The sequence below is a fragment of the Battus philenor genome, unplaced genomic scaffold (genome assembly GCF_028537555.1).
Source record: "Battus philenor isolate CCGP_79_NKW_IND1 unplaced genomic scaffold, ilBatPhil1.0.hap1 SCAF_22, whole genome shotgun sequence".
NCBI lineage: Eukaryota > Metazoa > Arthropoda > Insecta > Lepidoptera > Papilionidae > Battus > Battus philenor.
In genome coordinates this window covers 9,030,855-9,055,251 of record NW_027181685.1, presented here as the reverse complement: position 1 = coordinate 9,055,251, position 24,397 = coordinate 9,030,855, and the positions used below count along the sequence as shown (strand labels likewise).

Sequence of the window (24,397 nt, the reverse complement as noted above, 5' to 3'; positions counted from 1 at the left end):
GAGAGCTATGTAAAAAAATAGTAGAACTATCATCGCAAAGTTTAATTACTAATTACATTGTCAGAAAGAAAGAGCTACATAGAACGCCATCATCAATCCATCGCCTTTAGCGCAAATATTGCAGAAACACTCTCTTCTTATGATGAAGGTGATATGGAACCGCTTCACAAACGGTGCAAACCGTTATTAGATAGGGATGATAGTTTAAAACTTAAAAGTGTATTATGTATATTACTTTGTAATACAATGAATTGAATCAAGTTTGAACACGAATTTGTTTAAATCATTTTATGAATTTCTTTCAGACATTCAAAGTTATTTATGAAGCAGCGTATTTCTTTTAATTTCTCCAAACTTTTTTATGCGGATTTAAATTAATTTGAACTCGTTTTGGTTTTATGTGATTAGTAAAAATTACGGAACGAATCCCCACTTTTTCAAAGCAGTAAAGTATTCTTTAAAGTGGATTATTGTATGCGCTAGTTTGTAGAACGTATCCACCGCATAAAATGAGACCGTGTATATTTAAAATAAATTACGTTTAGTGGGATTCATATCCTACACAATACAAGCATATTTTTCCATTACATTTTCCAAGTAATATTTTAATTTTAATTCAATAAAATATTTTATCGATTAAATGTATCAAAAACTGTTTTTCAGACGTAGATGTGCATTTCAATTGAACGTTCAATTCAAAGAGTGTAATAGTAGTTTTGTACAAAGTAAGCTCCTTACATATCGATAGTTTTAAAGGACATTTTACAAAAATAAATGTTTATTTCCAACATTTGCTTTTGCGGACAAAATATTTGAAATTAAAAAAATTGAGTTAATTAAACTTTATTTTATTTCTCTGAACTTCTATACAAACATGAAGTGTCTTGTAGTTAATAGTAAACTTTTTATTTTCTTTTAATTTATTATATTTAATTTATTATATATTAAGCTGAAACTAGTTCAAATCTTTCTAATTCTACAGTAGAACATAATGTAAAGTATCAACTAGAACACGTATGTAGACAAATACTGTATGTGGTGATTCTCATATGTAAATGTTTCGATAAATAAATTAAATGATGTAACATAAATTAATGTATAAAAATTAAATTAAAAATCACAATATTCTCAGGCATTTTAAATTATGATTTAAAGTTAGCTCATAATTGAGAAAATAATATTTTTAGTATATAAATTCAACTTAATTATTTTGGTTCAAATTTATAAATATGTGACTATTGAATGTGATCAATAAAAACTAAAGAATTACTCGCACATTAATAAATAACATTACGTAATCTTGAACAGAATGAGATTTATTTATGTAATTACTGTTGTAGAAATTAGACGTGTTCATGTAAACAAAAGCTGGTGGCTAAAAATCAAGGTCAAGGGAAGTCTACAAGACATTTTGGCAGTACACTCGAGTTTACCGCCCGGCGCAATACGCACTATGCTCTAAATAAATATAACGTTTAGAGACAATGGCACTCGATGTCAGAGGACGGCGTATATATCAATGCCATTATAAATTTTTGGCAATGAAATGTCAGTTGGCGGGCGTTACATCAAGACTCGTGAACGTGATCGAACTAAAAATGACAATCAATTCACTATATTTAGGTAGATCACCCACCTAGATATGTACATCCAGGACAAAAGGAAGCGTGCGACAGCGGAATTATAAAATTAATACCAGAATTGAGAATAATTATTAAAAAATTATTGCGTAAATCATGATATTTAAAAGTGTCATACTCAGCTATTAATTATAAACACGTATATAATACGCACCCATTGAATATTAATATTTTGTTAACAATTATAATAACAAGTAAATTCATAATTTTGATTATGTCAGCAGATATATATCTACTGTAAGGCATAGATAGGTCTTCCCCAAAGATAGCCATGATAATCGGTCTCGCGCTGCCCGTGTCCAGGGACTTTCCCCGATCTAGACTATATCGACCGGCCGTGGTATTACTCGAGAAATTTTCTGACTCAAGATAAAGATAAAATTAATTTATTCAACATTTGAAACTTATTGATCATCAACTTTTTTAATATCACTAAAATGGAAAAAATCTATAAACTTCATTAAATAAAAACTTAATAGAGCTTGCAAATGAATTTCTATACGACTGTATTAAGGACAACTTAAAAGATACCTCATAAAAAAATGCCGTCTAAGTTATGAGCGCGTTAGGAACCCTCGTAGCTTTAAATTGAAGAATACCTTCATAAACGAGTTCAATCTGATCAAATTGAGCTCTTCTTGTATTCTTCTCATGACCAGTGGTCACTGTTAATGACCTTACGTGAATAATAATGTGAACAAATTAATTAATCTATATCTTGAAGACTAGAAAGCACACTTATTTGCAATTATTAGCGAATTCTACTACTTGTATTTTTAAATGGAAATAGCTCTCAATTCGACTGTACCTGTCCCTTTTCAGGGTGATTGATATAAACTGTTTTCTAGGCATACTTAGGAATATTCTAATTATTTATTTGTGAAGTATACAAATCGGAAAAAAAAAAACAAACGAAAATATTTTTTGACTACCCAAAATCGTTTAGTAATGACATCCATTTGCATTGTGATGGGTTGTGTAACATTAAATTATTGTAACCTTCTCAGAAGTTCCGAGAACTTTCCATAACCGCTTTAATATGCAAGCAAAGCAGATGGAGACGACGATGACCTCAAAACCTATAACTTTAGTGACCTACTCTTCATGTTTTGTTGACGGATCTTATATTATAAACACTACATATCAATGTCATTAATCACTTTTTAATTCTTGATTATGTTTTGACCAAAAATTTGGATTTTCGAATCATATTAACGATTGCGTTTTTCATACAAAATTTTCAACAAGCTGTTGTTACCTTCAGAGTACAAATTTCTTCCATGATTTGTTTCATTTGCCGCCACTTCTTCTGAAATAGAAAATATGTTATTTTTTAATTTGTTTTTCCTTTTTTGTCATAAATATTAAAATGAAAATACAAAAGTATGTTTATCATCTCTCAGGAGTCTTTACGTTATGTCTCTCCATGAATAGTTCATCTAAGCGATTTAAGTATGAATAGTTTAATGGCTAAGCCGAGATTCCCGCGGGAGCCTTTAAGAGGTTTAAGCTAAGTATTTAACGATCTACCACCTCAAGCGCATTAAAGAACGTGAAGTTACCACAAAATATAAAAATAAGGTTGTAACATCATCGTCTAGACTTAATAAAATTAGTGACTCTTGTTGGCCATGGTGTACAGTTTTGCAATATACTCTTCCATAATCTTTTAGAATTATTATGTCATACATTTAATAAGTTAATTAAAAAAAACTTGTAAAATACATTTGAAAATAAGATGCTCTACCACTGTATTAAGGATATTGTAAACCGTCTGAGCTTCTTGTGGGCTCTTATCAAATCGGGACGCCGTTGCAACCTGTGCAGCTTTAAGTTAAAGAATGACATTATATAGGAGCTCAAGTTGATTTTATTTTCTATTAAATTATGCTCTTCTGGTATTCTTATGACATATGTAAGTGCTATGTATGTATATGTATGACCTATGTAGATATTGATATGAATAGATGTACAAACAAATGAATAACGTTTACGCAAACAGCGTTATTCGATGAGAAAATAATAAAATCTTACGGTAATTTTTTCAATGTTTTATTCCATGTTGAAAGAACGTCGATTAGACAATCGTCATAGTCGTTACGTCAGCAGTCGCATCATAAATTTGTAACAACGAAATCGTTCATATCTTAACTACAAAATTTTCCTTCGCTCCAAGTGAATCAGCTTTTAATGTTATTGCGTTGTCGAAGTTTAACAGGAAGTGATTCAGATTGCGGTCAAATGCTTTAGCCGGCTGTCTGGCTTTATTTCTAACTCTTTTTTCCATACGTATAATAAATTAATTATTTATATTTTTAAATAAACTATTTAAAACTATGTTTCACATTGTCTTTCTACGAATTTTAATCAATAGGTGACGAAAGAATAGATAGCGCAAGCTTGCTCAAATTATGTAACTTAGGTTTTAAATGTTGTGTCATATATATAAAGTTATAACATAAACTATTATTTATACTGCAACTTTTACTATATTTTTGAAACATTTATGTTGATAAGTAATCAAAAGGATTCGGGCGTTTATTAAACGGCAATACACATAACAATATGTTTTTTTACCGTTTGAGTTCTTATTAACCTAAGACCTTAGGATTATTTAAACGCTCAATAAACTCAAATGTTACAGGATTTTTGTACCAAAGCATAATATTATTAAATCATTAATATTTATTAACATTGCTAGAATTTCTCTTTGGTAATAAGGTACTAGTTTTTACTAGAATTCATACATGTTACTTCTGTAACTTACATGAATTGCAATATTATCAATAACCTTGTTAACTCCGCAGATTTCGAGGTCAAGATGGGGATGAGGATTGAGGAAGGCAGCATTGGCTCCGTTAGAGGCGACAATGAATGTCGCCTTATATCCCTAGAATTCTCCTAAAAAGTAGTACAACATACATTAGATATTAAGAATTAGAAGTAAGTCAAAAAAGGTCGTGTTAAATCCAAAGGTAGTCATGAATAAGACAATAGGTTTAATTAATAACTAAAGATAATAAATAACTATAATTTGTCTAAAAAAAAAGAATAATGAAAATTACAACTAATAAAATGTAAATCTAACAATTCAGTCCAAATTTTGATAATGTACCAAACTGTATTCTAGGAACAGAGATAAAGGACATAAGGTGATGCTCGGGACACGATTTGAATTTGAAAAAACATAGAGATTGTGAAGAACAAAAGTAAATTGTAAGATAAGAGATTGTAACGACCCTGCATCACACAAGAGGCCACCAAAAAGGGGTGCCATAAAATAACTAAAAAATCTTGCTCAGGTCATTGAAACGCTGTATTCATCCCGATTTCATCGGGTTCATTTGAAATTTGTGGGTAAGACCTATATTCAACAATGGACGTTCTGTGCGTGAAATGAAGATGATGGTAAATATTATCAATTGAAATTGTAATTCTTATTCCTATGCTATGTTGTAAACAAGACATGGTATTAGAAACAGAGGCTGTTTGGCACTACAAATTGGACGTGCTCTAAAAATATATTTAAAACTATTTCAGTCTTGTATGCTAAAATTATATATGCTAATATGTTTGGAATCTAAAAGTATATTGACAGAATATACTTTTATTATGTTATACATTTAATAAGTTAATTGAACAAAAATTTATAAAATATATTTGAAAATAAGATGCTCTACGAAAATAAGATGTATTAAGGATATTGTAAACCATCTGAGCTTCTTGTGGGCTCTTATCAAATCGGGACGCCGTTGCAACCTGTGCAGCTTTAATTTAAAGAATGCCATTATATAGGAGCTCAAGTTGATTTTATTTTCTTTTAAATTATTATATTCTTTCAATAAGTTGTACGTGGATTCACCTGTACTGTTGAAAATTTGCTATCATAATTGAAAACAAACAATAATGGCTCTCCAGTTTTTCATTATCATCATAATCATCATGTAAGCCGATAGATGCCCACTGCAAGGCATAGGCCTACTAATAACGCCACCATGATAGCCCCGCATAGATGACTTGCAGCGACCTTGAATATGTTGTCGGTTTACTTAGTGGAAGACTTTCTCACGCCGCGTCTACCGGCTTGTGGTCGCCACTCGGGAACCTCTCCGCCCTAACGGCTGTAGGCAGCACGAGCGATGTACCCCGCTCACTGCCAATTCAGACGAGAAATTCTTATCGCTTCGTCGATGACTTTGGCGCTTCTAGGCATCACCTCATTCCTAATTTATTGCAAATTTCCGAGCATCACCTCCATCATTAATATATAATAATTGTCATATATAAAAAAATACCATGTTGTATTCTTCAAACAATGTTAAAATGTAAAAATACGCAACTTATCTCATTGCATAACAAACTAGGAACACATTTCCTTGTGCTTATTCTTTCTGTTTACCCTTATACTCGGCATAGTTTTGGAATGTTTTCTATTGAAGCTTTGTTTGAGCGTAATACTTAATCATGCTTAATCAGGTTCTTGGTGCGTTCCGAGAAAAACAACGAAAAACTCAGAAAAGGACCTGGAATGACATTTTTCGACAACTGAGAAGAAACATCTTTTAAAACATATAAATACACCTTTAACTTTCTAAAGTATAGTCTAAAGTTATCCTTTCACTTAATTACAAAACTGCCTTTGAAAGAGTTCTCTGTCCAAAAGTAAAGTTTAGTAAAATTTAGATACAGTGTAACAAGTCTCGTATTCAAAACAGTCAGGCTTCACCTTCAAAAGAGAACGTTTCGGTTAGGAACATAATCCTGTACTTTGTTCTAGTGATCTTTACGTCGCCAGAGTGAAATGTGAAGGATTTTGTCTCTCTGAATATTTTTAGACAATCCTAGTGCAATGCGAGCGTGTTACACGTTGGAAATAAGGTGAACACATAATATACTTGTTGGTTAAATTCGTACCCAGTATATGAATATAACAAAACAAAGTTTTCTAGAGTCTGATGAAATTAGACGAATACGAACAAGTTTACCTGTGTCAAATAAAAGGCTTTCTTAACTAACTTTTTCGTTACTTTTGTATCAGAAATAATAAACAATGTAAGAATAATAAAGTAAGAAAAAGTGTTATTAAAATTTTGATTACTAAATATCAAAACTAATTATTTATTACTATCTGTTCCTGCAGACATTGTATTATACTTGTAATGTAATTCAAGACCTTTCTTGAAAAGAAAGAGATCGAGTGATCACTTTATACCGGTTTGATAATAAATATACGTAAAAGATTTAAAGCATTTGCTGATTAATGATCTATAACCAATCGCCTTGTATATAAATTCTCACAAACCACAGAATTAACGATCGTCAAATTTAAAACATGATAGCTTTCTTTTGTAGTTTAGTAAAAATTTCAAAATTGTTTTCAGTTTTCATGGTAAAACATGGGAGAAAAACATATCATTGATTGGTCCTGCTCTTAAACACTTGGTACTAGGCTGTATTCAGCAATTAATACCAGAAAATTTATTTCGTTGAATTATAAAAGTGAATAGTTGACAGGATGCGTTTACATGATGATAAAATGACAGTCTCCATCTGTCGTTTTCATGGTGCGGGCTCATTGTACTACTATGTTTTTGGCAATTGATAGCCTCTTAATCCTGTGAAATAGTAGTACGTAGCGGTCCGAGGCTCTTCGAAGATCTCTTCAACTTCGCTTCTTTAAAAGAGATCTAAGACTGGCCACCCTTGCCCCTGCCGCCTCGAACCGGCGGAACCTTCAAACTACGCCTGGGCATCAGTGGGATGTCCAGTCTAAAAAGCTTAAGATTAAGTTTAAAACTAGCAAAGCGGTGATACACAAGTCTTGCAAAATAAAACACCAATATCATTGCATCTGTAATAGTGATGATATTCTCCTTAATCGCTGTTTTAATTATTTTTCTTTTATGGAAGTGCAAACAAGTTGAAGGATCATCTGTTTGTAAGGGCGACGACTAATCTATAGTGCGGGACTTCACAATATTTTGGTTTACAAAATCCTCTTCATCATTTTTTAGTATTGTAGCTTCTAACAATTCTGGAACTAGGACATCCGTTGAAAAATGATAGTTCAACGAATTAGCAAGTTGAAGAGACAGTAAGCAGGCTACATAGCGCGCAGAACAGGGACCTTGGGACCTTTTTGTTCTGGAATGGAGACCACGGACCGGCAAACGCAACGTAAGAACTGTTTTAAGTTTACATTAATAAGGTCGTTGAAAGACGGTGAACGCTTACCATCGGCCCTGTTGGAAATCTATGTGTGAGGCCTATATCTGCAGTGAAGTTCGACTGCTGAAATGATGATAATGATACTGAGTATGCCTTTCAAAAGCGACACGTTTAAAAGATGAACAACAAATCTTCTGCATGTATAGATACATAATACATTAACCACAATAGCTTATCTCATTATTCTAAGTCTTAAGTGTGATAGATCACGGAGGTTACAATCAAAAGCGCTGTGCAATACTGTCCGTTAAGACTCATGCGAAAACAAATAAAAAAGCTCTAATAAAGAGCGGCTTTATCTCGTGTTACTGCGTCGATAAAATTAGAATCGACAGGCACCGCCTGCGCAGCGTCAGTCGCGATCGAGCGTTCGCGGCGGCTACACCTTCGTACCGGAACGCGAAACGCATTCCACTCCCGTTCCTTTTTTGTTTTCATATTAGTTCGGTGAGTTACGAAACTGTGCTTGTGAACAACACGGTGAATGTGCGAATTGTGAAACGGCCGGATCGCAGTCGAATTCGTGATCTGTGTGATGTGTATGAAATTGTAAGAGGTAAGTTTGGAGTGCATATACGGCGGTTGGGATTTGAAAGTCGTGGTCTTTTTTTGCTTACTGGAGCTACTGAGGTGCCGGTATGTGGGACTGTGTGAAGTCCGCGTTAGCTCTCTTGCGACAGTGTCACCCGGTTAAGCCTCGACCGTTATTTGCTAAACTGGATCCGACTCTTGACTTGTCATAACTTGACGTCTCGTTGAGTGGACAATTCGTGTTACGGCTTTAATATTCAATGAGTTTCGTAAGATTTTTATAAACCTGTATATTAATCTGACAATATTGTTTTATTTTTAGTTTAATATTACTGTATTTTTATGCTCACGACGACTCATCTATAAAAACAATAGATTGTTCTTTTAATGCATTGAAAATAAAGTAATGTATAAATGAGGATTTTTTTTTAATATAGCATCAACTTTTTAAGTCAATATTGAGCCATGCCTTTTTAAAAACTAACCGTTGGTCGATGGCGGATGTATTTTTACACAATACAACAATATTTTGACTGTTATAGTTAGTTCGCTTATTAAATTTTATTATCATAAACATTGCAATCTCATTAAGCATTAAAAAGTTCACTTTTTAATATTACAGTTATTTTTACATAGTTGTAATTGGTTTTATAATGTCTAGAATGAACAGTATACACTAACATTATTGGACTATTTGAAAACTATTTTTTTTATCAGAAAGAAACATATCATCATCCTTTCAGTCCTAACAGACCTCTCCGTAGATATCCAATAAGACCAGTTCGAAGCTGCCACAACAAGACATGTATATATGTTGTTCTAATTAGGATTTTATTTTTTAATTGATTTAACACATTCTTATCATTGAGATTCAATTGGAATGGTTTCATTCAATTACCATAAGTAAAACGTACACTTCTTTTGTATACATGATAAAACCTATGTTGCTCATGACTAGTTAGCACATATTTTGGAGTAAATTTGAATATCTATTATACACCGATAGTGATATATAAAACGAATTATTATTTTGTAATAAAAAATATATATAGCAATAACGTTGGCTCGACATCAATTTCCCGTTGTCAACGGAGATTTTTACACGGCACGATTTTTTTTTATTCTGACGACATTGATAAATGTTGATAACTGTATAGATAACATTGCTTATCGCATGTAACGGTGTGGTTAATTAAAAATTATAATTATCGTGGTATACTAATCCATATTTTCGGATATGATAACGGAAACAATTAACGTGTAATAGCAAGAAAGAAAGACAGTTACAGATAAATTTGTAAAGGCAAGGTAAATGGTAAGACTTTTTTGTCCAATATCCTTCACTATCTTTGATTACGAAGACCTACATCCAATGTGTGTTACCGGAGATGTCTTACAGCACTAAAAGATGGTTTCGTGGGCAAGCTCACTGCCACTCAAAGAGCCGTCAAGAGAGCTATGCTCGGGAATTCTCTACAAAATTGATTCAGGAATACGAAGACCCATAAACTAACGAAAGTAACCAACATAATCTAGCCGATTACTAAGTTGAAGTAGAAATGGACAGACCACATAACACGTAGAACTAATTGTTGCTGAGGCCTAACGTTCTCCAGTGGAGACCACGACGACCTTGTTAAGGATATTCCAACGCACTGGATACAGAACGCTTATGAGCGGTCCTATTAGTAATCAGAAGATCCTTTATTTAATAAGGTACCTGATGAAAACAATGATTATTACGTAAACGTTAACTTGCACTTTAGTAAAATTACAATTAACCACACGTATTCCATGCTTATAAAAGAATCGTATCAATGACAAACACACTATACATAAAATTGTAATTTTATGTATAGTGTGCTTATGTATATTTTTCATTTCCATTGTAATCTCTCGTAGCACAGACACTAAAGATTTTTATAAAACATTAGGGTAACTGAAATGTTCTAAAAAATGTAGCACAGGATTATTTTTGTGTCTTATATATGTTATAGATCTTTAGCATGTAAAAACTGTCTGCGTATATGTTTAAAAAGATAAAGGCCACACGGGAATGTAATAGAAATCTCTAAGCGTAACTGAAACTATCAGATATCCGAAACCGTGACTGAATGCAACATAAATAAACACACTTATATAATACTTGTTAAATAATAAACATTAACATTGTTGTAAAAACTTTAAAGTATGCAAAATCTACACGGACCTGTCCACATTATTATTTTAAAATACTTTAACATTTTATTATTGTCACAGTCTCGACACATAACTTTCTGTAGCTGAAGTATTTGTAATTGTAAACTTTATTCATAAAATACTTTCAACACATTCGAGAGAGACGGCTATATCACAAATAAAAACACATATTATTAGACTATTAGAATAATTAATTTACAGGAAAATTTAAAGCAATTTCACCTTTTACATATTTCATAAAAATAGTAACTAACTCAAATTAGTTTTCGAAACTTAAATTAAATTATACTTCTTTCCATTATTATTTTTTTCAATAATCATATTTTTTTGAAATAGATTTCTCATTAATATTGAATTGTGATAAACAAAAATTAATTCATGATTTTCGATCTATTATAAAAACGTAAGGAACGAAACAGATATTACAAAAAATTGTGCCAAATCGCGGTCACGTTTACCCACCCCGCCAGACCTGAGAATAGACCACACGTGAATTCCGACTTGGCAACCGAGTTTATTTATTTTGTTTTTAAAACAACAGACTAACGACACCTACCAGATGACATTTGACTATTGTTCGATGCTATGTTATTGTACGAGTATCCGAACATAGTTTGATGTGGACATTTAAATTTCGAACACGGTATGATAGTTATTGAACTACATTTCATTGTCTTACGCGTATAATGATCAATAAAACAAATAACACTTTGTATTCTTTGCCGGTATTTAAATTCTATTAAAATGTCTATTGCTGACCGTAATTTGTTTTAAAAATATTTTGTTTAATTATTATTTTAAACTGTTAATTAAATTTAAGAATTAATCAATGCTATTCCTGCATAATAATTTTATTATTTAAGTTATATAATTTGTTAATTTTATGTAATAATAGTTTTTGACATTGGAAATAACGCTTCATTTATTATATATTAATTGCGTCGAAAGATAAAACTAAGTAAAACACACATTAATTGCTTGTAAATAGATTGAAGAACGATTAATATTTTTATTCAAGTGAGGTAATAGGTCCGGTTACATATAACTGATTAATTTTAATTAATTATAACATTGGAAGCAATTAAAATACGATTATTTGCAAATTATGTTGAACGTTAAATAAATAAGTGTCGTAATCAATGTTAATTGTATCACTACATGTTTTTCTTTTCGAATAAATGTACATTGTCAAGGCAAGTTGAATATCAGAACATTAGTTTATAAAGGGTATTAATTGAGTGGAGGTAAGATGTAATCAAGGTCAAAGTAGCGCAATATCGATCATCGCGACCATCGTATCGTCTATAGGCAGACATGCCGATCATGATTAACAAAAACCACCAATGTCACTTCAGAATTAATATATTGTTGCTTGCTAATAACTAACAAGTTCAACGCGACGTTACTAGGAGCATTCCGTTGCAAATTATTTTGCAACCAAGTATATTCCACTAGAGTTTAATTGCGAAACAAATCTAATCAGTGTTGTGATTTCACGACGTAGACGTGCAGGTATGCAAAAAAAGCGATAAAGTGCGGAGTAATACAGCAACAAGCGTCATAGTTTATCGATACGCTGACTCATACAATTGATGGTAATAAAAGACAAGACTTAGAAACAAAAAGCGTCAGGCCCAGATAACCATTAGGCGAGGAACAGCGGGTGATTCTTAATTTGCAGAAACCGAGGCCCCTCACATAGCGCAGAGGACCACCATGTGATTTTCAGAGGGTAGCAAGACCCAAAAAAACATCAAATTGTAATTTACTAATTATAATAGTATACCATAACTTTTCTGTGTAAGTCCAACTACCAAAAAGCCTGCATTTCTGAAATTCTGCAGAGAAGTAGTGCAGTACACTATTGCTCGGAACAAGAATAAGGCTTACACAAAAAATCTGATAAACAAAATTGTAAATAAACAAAACAAGTAAATAGATAAGAAAAGGACCAATATTTAGCCACTTCCGCACATGCAGTAGTAGTCGTGCAACAAAGTGCACCGCCTGCCAGCCCGCTGATAAATGCGTATGCGGTAAACACAAAGTCTCTCTGCCAAACAGAGAAATTGTGTTTGGCACTAATCAGTGTAACATAACTCCTGTAGATGCCCCGTGGAGAAGTGAAACACGTGTTGAGTAGTTTGGCGGTGGCAGTTGTGTGATTCGCATTGATTGCCGCATACGCATTAATCAGCGAGCTGGCGGACGGTGCACTTTGTTGCACGACTACTACTGCATGTGCGGAAGTGGCTAAATATTGGTCCTTTTTTTACTTAGGATTGACTTCCGCAAGGTAACGCCTGATTCCATTAAATAAACAAGTAAATAGATATATGCTGCGAAATAAGAACCAATTTAATTAGGAATGTAGATGAGTAAAGAAAGGCGATGTGTGAAGGAAGGTCCGAACGTAAGTTAATGAAAGATTTTGTGAAAAATGTAAAGAATAAAGGTAAGGAATTTATGAGGAAAGAAAGAGGAGAGAGCAATAGAAATAAAAAAATTAAAAAAATATTTATACCTGCACGAAGCCGTCCCTGCCCCAAACAAAGTAGAGGAAACGAGTAATTTTTAAAAAAAAAAAACTTCGAAAAAAAAAAAGGTCAATGGTCAAATCAAACAGCTGGACAGCATTCGAATAACTACAAAATATCTCGTCTAATACTTTTCAATGTCTTAAGGCGTAGGTCTACGAACAATGTGTATTATCACTAATGAATTAAGACACTGAAACATATCTCACTTCGGACCTCATAAATACGCAGTCCCTTAATGAGCCATGGAGAGAGCTATAATCAAAATTCTTCCATGAGATCAAATGGAATCAGGAATTATGAGATTCGTAGTCGAACTAAATTAACCCACATAAACAAGGATCTTGAAGTGAAACTGCATGGACCATGTAGTACTCAGAACAGATGACCGCTGGAACTTTAACGTTCGGAGACGGACGCAACCGACCGCCAAACGCTATGTAACAAACGACCACAAGATGGAAAGACGATATTGAAGTCGTACAAAGATATAGGACATTTCGAACCGGCCCTTGGGGAAATTTATAAAAGAACCCTAGGGTCAGCTGTGAACATCCTACCGCTGAAATGATGATAATGATGACATAGTTTGTTTCATTTTTATTAACGCATCGCGCTAAGCAAAAATTATTTGTATATCTTTGTTTATATAAATCCTTATGACTCCGTAAACTACGGTCGAACACCTTATTGTTTTTATATAACACCCTAACTAAAGGTGAGCGGTGCACAAGGAAAAGTTTTCTTGGCTCATATCGCTTTACGGAACCATATTTAAAGTAATAAATGACATTGCAATCAGATAATAAAATACCTAGATTTAAATGCACTGTATATTTTAACGGTATATAGTTCTGGTTTTGCTTGTTCATCCGTGTTTAATATTTAAAAGAGACTATAAATGTAAATAAGTAACATTTATAACTGTGAAAAAGATATAACTAAGTCATTATAATAAGTACATGCTGATATTACAATGATTCTATCATTACACATGACATTTAAGTGATTCATTTGTTTTTATTCATATAATTTTCCACACAGGACATCGAGAAGATCCTTATTCTTGATTCGAGGCTTAACGTTCTATTGTACAATTTCTCTGTATACATCCATCTATATCTATATCCATTACTTATATAAATGAAGTGGATTTGATAGATTAAATAAAATTTTCACCATTACCGTTGCCAAAAGTCTTTACTCTGATATAACATCGTCTAGCCTCGCCTTATATATATATATATATATATATATATATATATATATATATATATAAACATGCATTGTTATATATATATAAATTTAGAACTAATAAAATACAGTTCTTAAGATTCTAGAAAAGCAATTTCTCGATTATTGGATTCATTTCAATTCAACATATCTTTAATTAATTATTTAAATTTTATAGAAAAACTAAAACATTTTGTAATAAATTCGACCCATGTGTGTTATCGTTGACGACTTAAGGAACTAAAACGCAGTCTCTCATTCTGAGCCATATCAGTAAACACAGTCGCTCAACCAGCATTAAAGATGGCTGTAGTCAGGATTTCTCAACAAGATTGAATTCTGAATGAGATCTGTAGACGTACGAAAGTAAGGGATATGGTCTGGCGGATTAAGTTGAAGTAGCAGTTGGCAGACAACAAGGCGCTGAACAGATGACCTTTGCAGCCTTAAGATTCTGAAATGGAGACCACAGATTAGCAATATAAACGCAGTAGGTTTACAAGTAGGAAAGTTGATCTTTTTAAGATCGTCGAAACATTCTAGATGCAGACCGCCTTTACCAGTCCTATACGCGAGGCCTGTGTCTTATATTGGACGTTTTACTGTTGAAATGATAAAGACATGGAAAAGTTTATCACGTTACTTGTTTTATTCGTAAGCCTTTACTTTATATTGTAAAATTTCAGTATTAAACTATACAAGTATGTAATATATCAAATCGTAATCAATACATCTACATTGTACACGTGGAACTATTGTGAAAACTTTTATATTGCAACCGTAGCGATTAATTATATCAAGTCTTTATAATTATTACATATTTTGTTAACGGTTGACAAATGAAGTTTTATTCGGTACGGTTTGAAGTGTTAGAGCCTTGTAGGTGTTTCTTTTTCTTTTCAACGCATGGATGCCTTATAGGCATAGGCGTACTCGAAGATCGACACATGACCGGTCCTGCGGAGCCTGCATCCAACGAATTCCCGCGATCTTTACTATGTCGTAGATCCATATTATGGTTGGCATCCCCACACTGCTTCTACCGACTCTTGGTCGCCAATTGAGAACTTTTCAAACCCACCAGCCATTTCTAACCAATGTGAAAATATTTAGTCCAGACCTTTTTAGAAAACTAACCCCAAGAGACTTCAAGAACATCCATACTATTTCTCCAAATAGAGAGACCACTAAGTAACTCTTACGTTAGTAAGATAGATGTTCCATGAAGTGACAAGCTACAGGAGCTGCCGACAGGTGGCTGTAATTTGGCTGTCTGTTGAGACCTTATGGCCGAATCTAAGCTCAACCGGTGGCGAATGGCCGTTGTGTACAAACATCAGAATGTTCTCTTTCATGAGAGCTTGTATAAATAATAAACATACTAGACGTTTTGTCTTATCTCATATTGACAATAGCAAAAAGATTTAACACTCCAAAACTCAAGTTAGCATGTAGTGATTTTAACTTATGTCATTAGCTTTAATTTTAATATTGTTTTATCTTAGTATTTTAGGTTAGGTTTAATCATATTGCTTTTATTTAATTTAGTTTTTTTTATACTCTTTATTGTACACGTAACATCAGAAAAATATAGATTTATTACAAAATAAAAAGTACAGTAGGCGGTCTTATCAATCGCGGCAATTTCTTTTAAACAACCATAGTATGAAAACGAAATAATTAGTAGCGGGTAGTCGACACGTGTATTATAAAGAGATAATTAGTAATAAAAAACAAAAAAATAATAAAAACAGTACTATATAAGTACATACTCGTAACATACATTAATGATATATTACGTGTTAATAATAAAACAAAATACATGATATATACAAATGGTCCCATGACTAGATCCTCAATTGAAAAATACTGACAAAGATCTGGCAAGACTGCAGAAGAACCAGAGGCAAAAAGGTTCGACGCATGAAAAACCTAGTCTTTCAAATCTTTCTGTACGGAGCTGGGACCTGAAGACTAAAGATTCTCGATTGACAAAAAATTGACGTGGATCTCGTGGGCTACGCATCGGACCAACGTTTCATTCTTCAAAGGACTCACCATAAAAGAGAGATAATCGTCGACTGTTCAGACAGGAATCTTCAAGTTCTTTGAACATGTCACCAGCGATGAAGACTCAATGGAACGCGATGCAAGCGATTTCGTGAACGCTCTCCAACAAGATGTACAGACCTCATCAAAACTGCCTCTAAAACCTCAGTCACTCTCACTCCGCCAAACGCCAAGCTACATAGCGACGCATAGTGACCACTCTGACAAGGGTGTACGACTGAGAATTTATGTATAAACGCATAATAATAAATAAAATACATTAAATCAACTAGAATGAAGTTCTCAGGAAAAATAAACTTAATAGATAAATGCATACGCCTCATCCATTTTCGTTAATAATGATATAGTTAACCTGTATAAGGTTTTCACGCGCCTTGTAGTTACCGGTTATATATTATATTTTTTACGGTTAAATCATGAAACCATCAAAAATTCGTTTATATTTAATTTCGGTAAAAGCATCAAAAACTTGTCAACACTTGTGCGTATAAAAATTCATATTTTTTTTACAATTTAAAAGACACGGAAACGTTCATTTCGCCCGTTACAATAAAAACATAGCAGATAAATCATTGTAATGTGCCTCACTAGTATTAATAAAAAAAACATTGGAAGTTTTCCGCTTTAAAATATCACTTAAAAAGCACTCTGACTGGTGGACACATTAATAAACAAAATGCCTTTTAAAGACCTAATAAAACTGATAAAAGGTGTACACGCCGAGTTTCTTCTGGTCGGCCGAGAACCAGTTTGAGGGAGCCTTGAAAAAGGAACGGCTGGTATAGCATCATGCATAAACATTGGAACACTTTTGCTTAATAATTACGCTCAGATTAGAATTTACTTTCAAAAAAACGTATGCTGATTGATACTTGAGCATTTATATGTTGCGTTATTTTCAACTTATCTTTATCTTTGAATAAATGTTTTCAATTTATCGACATTACGGTTTTAAATTATTTTGTTATACAGGATGATTAGTTAAACGTGTAAAAGCTTTTAAGGGGTGAATATAGCTCATTTCATGCCATTTAGTGTTCAGAACACCATATCTAATTATCAAAAATTTCAGAAATAATACACAAGTTAATAATACAGTAAAAAGGTTTTAAAAAACGGATTACTACACCTTAAAAACCAATTATTGTTTACTGCCAGAAGTTATTGTCGCATTCCGATAGAAATAATTAAAAATTTAACATATTACAGAGTAATCGCTTTATACATGTTGATTGGAGATAGGTATAAAATCTTTAAAGATTATTACTAATAAATGAGCTATATGTTATCCTTTAAAGCTTTTATATTTATAACGAACCATCCTGTATTTTAAACATTCTGTTATTCGATAGTTAGGACTCTAGTTCAATAAATATATTTAGTAAATTTTTACTTATATACTTGAATACTTTTATGTTTAACAAAGCTAAATTATTTATTGTCTATAAAAATAATTTCGTGTTATAGTATAGTTTATATAGTATAGTTTCGTTCTTGTAGTATTATGATGAATTGTTGTCAGCATTATTTTTTGTAAGTCTTGAATTACTAACAACATATAATTAGCAGGGCTAATAAAAAATGTCCACTATACCATTTCACAATAGAATAATACAGTTCCATCGTTTCAATTATAATTGCAAATCGAATTGCAAAAATTCCTACTTAATTTGCGTCTCATTGTAAAAATGTAAACACAATGAATGTACGTACGTCCATGTTCTAAAAAAGCGAATGCATTCACGTCCGAAGTCCTTCGTAGCAAGACAAACGCCTCTATTTGCGTAGAGAATCACAATGCTCGAAACATCTGCGAAAACGGTGCCAATGTCACAAGAAATGGTACAAATATCGAATCCATGGCGAGTGACGCGAAATGAAAAAAAAATAATTTTAAATTGCAGTGTACTTTTTTTAATTTCATTCTTTATTCAAATGTTTTTTTTAAAACCATTAATATTCGACCGTTATAGACACGATTAAGAGTCTGGTAATGAATTGCTCTACTACTGTCTGTCATTAAATTAAAAGTAAATTTGACCATTTAATAGAGTGCGTTTAGAATCTTGGTAAGTTTAAGTAAAATATGCCATTATAGGGGAGTTCAATCTGATTGCAGTTTTATCAAATCGGACTCTTCTGACATTCTTCTAATGTTGTACATAAATGGGCAATGTAAATGATCTTTTTTCTTGTTTTCAACCGATAGGAGCCCATTGCATGACATATACCTCCATACATATTGCCATGATGGCCGGTTTTGCTTTTGGCGCATTTAGCGACTTCCAGCAACCTTTGAGTAGTCAGTCCACCTAGTGCCTACCTGTGCCAAATGTTTGTGTGCATAACAAATATCTGAAGTAAATGATCAACTCTCCGAGTATTTTTTTATTTAATTCAATTCACAAAAATGATGCACACGGACAAAATAATTAGATATATGTCATTTATCTGTAACTTACTTTTATAAATATTAACATCTTCCTGATGTGAATACAACTTGGGCATACGAAGCTCGATGCTATGTTGTCATCGGCGCAACAAAACGTATCGCTAGCTCGTTATTATTAATAATAACCATTGAAATAAATTGTGCATTTTTTAATTTAACCATTTCCGATGAAAATAGTATTGTTATTATCCTACACCAAGTGATAAAGGTAGACAACCTATAGTACTACTGAAACCGCGGTACCATCGTTTTGACTAGACTTTAGTACTGCCCCAATAGCATTTAAAGATTCCGCGGACTTGTGGTGAAAGAGTGCAGAGAATATAAATTTAGTTTGAACGATAATTTTTTGCGCATGTTATTATAAATGTTATACATAATAACGATATCATTTGATAATTTATGAGCTGTGACGGACCCGCTGTAGAGGATTTAGACATGCGATTGTAGGTCGCTTGTTTGATTCCCGGCATACAATCTTTTATAATTCTCATTTTGTGCATAATTTATATAGGATTGCCTCTGCTCACAAACAAACTTACTGTGAATAGGCAGCAGCGTTCTCTGTGTACTATGCCAGATTGAAATAACCCGCTTGCTATGCTTGAAGAATCCGGTCTATCCCCCCATAGATATCTTTGGGGGAGGCTTATCTAGTTGCTTTGCAATTAGCGTCTATGGGCTGAAACGATGACAAAGACGAAATTTGAGTTAACCGCTTCATAGCTTTTATATCTATATACAATCATCCTGTATTTATACCATAAGGACGAAACTCAGGTAGACAATTTAGGACACTGTAATAAAAACGATGCACAGAATCAGCGAATGACACGAACTGACAGTATAATGTTTCTTTCGCTAATATATGTAGAAACTGGTATATGGGCTATTGACCCACCTAGAATTTAAATTCGTGCTCTATCGCTTTAAGTCTGTAATATATAAGATAGTCTATCTAATTGATGGTACTGTCATTATATTATCCATTTCGAACTGTCAATGTAACTGTATTCACTTAAATTCAACCCACTTAAGTATGCTATAGAAACCATATACATATATATGTGTACAAAAAAAGTATAGCGATGTCTATTGCAATAAAAAACGCTAAAGTAAAATGTTATTAAACGAATGTTTAAAGCTCGTTTATGTTCATTTGTCACTGTTGATCTAAGAAAATAATAAAATTTATTAATAAAACACACATTCTATACAATATAATCGTTATAATTATCATGTCAGTTAATTGATGTCCACTTCTGGGCATAGGCCTCTCTCAAATATCGCGACTTTCTAGACGATCTACCTGGTTGAACGGATCTTCCCGGGTACATAAAAGAATCTATAACAGCAAACAACCTCTTATATGCCATGCCTCATCATAGCCTTCCTAAAATTCTTACGCGCCCCTACCTAACATATATATTTTTTACACTAAAGCAAAAGGGTTCAATTTGTAACGAGTCCAGTTTTGAAACATCACCAGAGAGGCGTGGGCCCCACTTAGGCAAACACTGATTTAAAACTTAGAGCGTGGTACCTTTTGTCTTGTCTATGCTCATTTTTAGGCCTACTTGTCCGGATGCTCTATAGAGATCATCGAGCATTGTACCCAGGTCTTCCATGGTCTCTACCGTAATATGCAAACCCTAATTACTCACATCAGTGGAATATAAAAATCTTTGTTACTTTAATAACTATTCACATGAAGTGTTAAAACCACAAAGCGGATTTATATATCATGCAACTATATGGCAATAATTTTGTATCACCAAATAAAGACCGAAGTATTATTTTTATTTTATTATTGTTGTATTATATAAGTGAAGTTTCTTTTATATTATAAGTTAAGTAATCTTTTGATTATAAATATTATTTTATAACTCATTTAGTAATCATCCGACGTATTTTGTTGTCTTTGAAATAAATTACATTCGATTTTTTAAAATTTGAAACAAATATTTTTTATGTTCTTTATTTGTCATTTTTATGTTACTTGCCAGCCGAAGAACTTTTACAAAATCCAAGGTTTACAGATAACGACTATAGATTTTTTTACGAAAAACCATATGACTGCATATTTATATTCCTGAAATAAAAACAATTTATCTATTTTTATTTATTTATATTCTTTACTTAATACTACTAACTTTCAAATCCTTGACAAAAAATAGTGAATCGTGGTTTTTTTTTAGCTATCCTAACAGTTCATAGACTTGTAACGTTTGCCTTTATAATTAATATTTAAATTTCGTTAAATGTGTGTAACAAATATTTAACAAATAAAAGGTTAATGTAGTAATCAAGCATCTTAATTTACTCACAACATAATGTTCATTCAGTTTAATTATCTGTACAACTATGACATGAATTATTTAAACCTGACCGCGCTGTTTAAAATATTAACGACTACAATATTTAAATTAAGGATAAGCTGGTAATTTTTGTCTTGAAAACATTTATTTTAAAACGATATGCTCGCATGCAACTCGCCTCTATTTGATAACTCTAACTTTTTTAATTTCTCTCTGAGTTAATGCAACAAAAATTTCCGAAAAGTCTAATGTCAAATTTTGATATCAAGCTGAGTCATCCAGTTTAGGTTTTGCAGCCAGTAAAACTAGACAACTTTTATTTTAATAAAAATGTAAAAAAAAAACAACTTAATTATTTTTTGCATAAAGAAACCATAACTGAAACCTAAAGGAAAATCTTGATAAATACCCTTTAAAAGTTAATGCATTATATATTATCATTATTAAATAAAACAGTGACAGACGCATGATAAACACAAGAACTAAAAATAAATTCGTAACCTCCAAATTTCGTTTTAAACGTTTAAAAAAAAATTACCAAATGGGTCTAAGTGTACGCATATAAACATAAACTAAAATTCCACAACTAATGTAAAAGCTTCCTGTTTTCAATTTAAATCTACAATTAAAAGTATATTGTTAAATAAATATTATTACATAATTTTTTGAAGAATTTAAGCATATTTTATTGCGTAAAAAAACATCACTAAAATCAAAGTACGACTTGATAAATACTTTTATAAACTTAATGCATTCGTTTATTATTACGCCATAAATAGGTTCCCGGACGCATCAAGACGTTGTTGTCTAACTGTTGACAACGAAAAGGAGTACCTAACTCGTTGCAAAGACTGCTCGCGAGTCTTTTTTTTATCTCGGAACTGGTTTTGAAAGCGGGGGCGATGAACCCGCGAAAGGTCTGGTATCATGGAAGCCGGTTCGCGCAGTCACCTCGATGTTTCGGATAGTTTAATGTGTCTTTGAAAATTGACGTGTTTATTTTTTTATCTGTGAGATTTAGCGAGCGTAATTATGTATATTAACACTATTATCTAGTTAAAACAATGTTAATATAAGCTACAATAACCTAAAAAATTTCAATGGATTATTGTAATAATATAATAAATAAAGTATTTGCAACATTTGGAATGAGAGCCGTAGAAGAACAAAAGTAAACGACATAACCCAGCGAATTGGCAAGTTTATGGTGCAGTGGGCGGGCTACATAGCGCGCAGAACATGTGGCCGCTGGGGCCTTAATATTCTGAAGTGGAGTTCACCTACAAGATGAATAGACGACATTGTTAACATCGTTGGAAGAAGCTAGATGCAGACCGTTCCCAATAGGTCCTGTTGAAAATATATAGTGTATGCCTATTTTCAGCAGTAGACACTCTTCAGTTAAAATGATGTAGATAACGTATTTGCAAAGGAAAGAATGAGACTTTACAATTTTTGAACGTTTTGTTATTTTTACCACATTTTACGTTAAACTATTTGAAATTCATATGACAGAATTAATATAGCGCTATCTTAATCTTCTGTATGCCGGAGAAAGGGATAGATGACTATACTGTCAATAATTACAAGAGTTTTAAAGGTGCGTTCACATATGGCTCATTTTTTAATAGTGGTTGAAATTCATAATTTTTGACTGAGAACCCTGAGATTATGATTAGATATTGCATACGAACACCTCCTGGTATATGAATGACATATGAATACCTCCTGGTAGGTTTACTTTCTTAAATTCTTTCACGTGTTTTCAGATAGAACCAGCTATACATAGATATTTTTAAATTCATTTTATACTCTTTGGAATCGTAAAGTTTTCGAACTAGATAAATAGGTATGTCCTTATTTTTAGCTGACAGACGTCTACTACAAAGGCATAAGCTTCCTCCAAAGATTGCCACTGTGATCTTAACTATGTCGTTGTTTCACCTAGTGGGAGATATACCCATGCGAAGTCTAAAGGCTCTTGGGCTCGAGAACATTTCGGCCCCAACGACTACGGGCACACGAGCGATGTACCCGATCAACTGCTACTTCAGCAGAAAGCAATTATTCAAGCTACGTCATTGAACTTGGTTCTTCGGATACCTCCTTATTGCTGACTCTACCACGCCGCGAAACTCCAAGCTTCACCATAATTTAATAATATGCGTAATGGATATTTTTCGTAATATAATTTGAACTAGCAACCGAAGCAGTCTACTAGTATTCTACTCGAAGAAATATTGCGATATTTAATCAATGCACTCATTGCAGTTAATTCTATGCGTTATAAACATTATAGAGCTGCATGCACCGGTAACTATAAATGGTCATGTCATAGAATATGTAAATAATGAACAGGCGAATAGTAGTCTTTACCTTATGAATAGCAATCCCGAAATAATTTAATTTATAGTTGTTATTGCGAGAATGATTTAATAACATTGACCACTAATTTATCAATATAAATGTCCGCTAATTTACTTAAAACTGTATTAGAAATTATAAAAAATGTTTTATATATTATTCGGGATATTTTATTTAAAACTCATCTTTATTACAGCTGATAAATAACCATTCTTCTTTTGAGTCGATAGATGTCCATTGGAATTCATAGGTCTGCTCCAAACGTCGCTACGGTTACCTTAACCGACCTTAGCTTAACCGACGACATGCGTCGGTCCATCTAGTGGAAGCTTATAACTATGTCGTCGTTCAACCTAGTGGAAGCCTATAACTATGTCGTCGTTCAGCCTAGTGGAAGCCTATAACTATGTCGTCGTTCAACCTAGTGGAAGCCTATAACTATGTCGTCGTTCAGCCTAGTGGAAGCCTATAACTATGTCGTCGTTCAGCCTAGTGGAAGCCTATAACTATGTCGTCGTTCAACCTAGTGGAAGGCTGTCCACGCCGTCTTAATGGAAGGCTACCCACGCCGTCTTAGTGGAAGGCTACCCACGCCGTCTTAGTGGAAGGCTATCCACGCCGTCTACTAGCTCGTGGTTGCTACTCGAAAACTTTTAGAGCCCAACGGCCATCGCTTGCACGAGCGATGTGCCCCGGCCTCTGCCACCACAGACTAAATCTTCCAACTACGTCAGTGACCTTGATTCTTCATTAACACCATGCAATTGACCAATGTAATGCATTATTATTATTAAAAATTAATCTGAACTATCTAATTCTGATCTA

General features: G+C 32.9%; 1 protein-coding gene across 1 annotated transcript in view; it reads left to right on the top strand.

Moving 5' to 3' along the window:
- The first annotated feature begins 8,233 nt into the window (after positions 1 to 8,233).
- Positions 8,234 to 24,397, top strand: part of LOC137923635 (myosin light chain kinase, smooth muscle-like) — a 64,726-nt gene continuing 48,562 nt past the window's right edge. The window contains exon 1 of the mRNA XM_068766856.1: positions 8,234 to 8,424. The gene's annotated coding sequence lies outside the window, so the exon portion shown is untranslated. The remainder of the gene's footprint in view (positions 8,425 to 24,397) is intronic.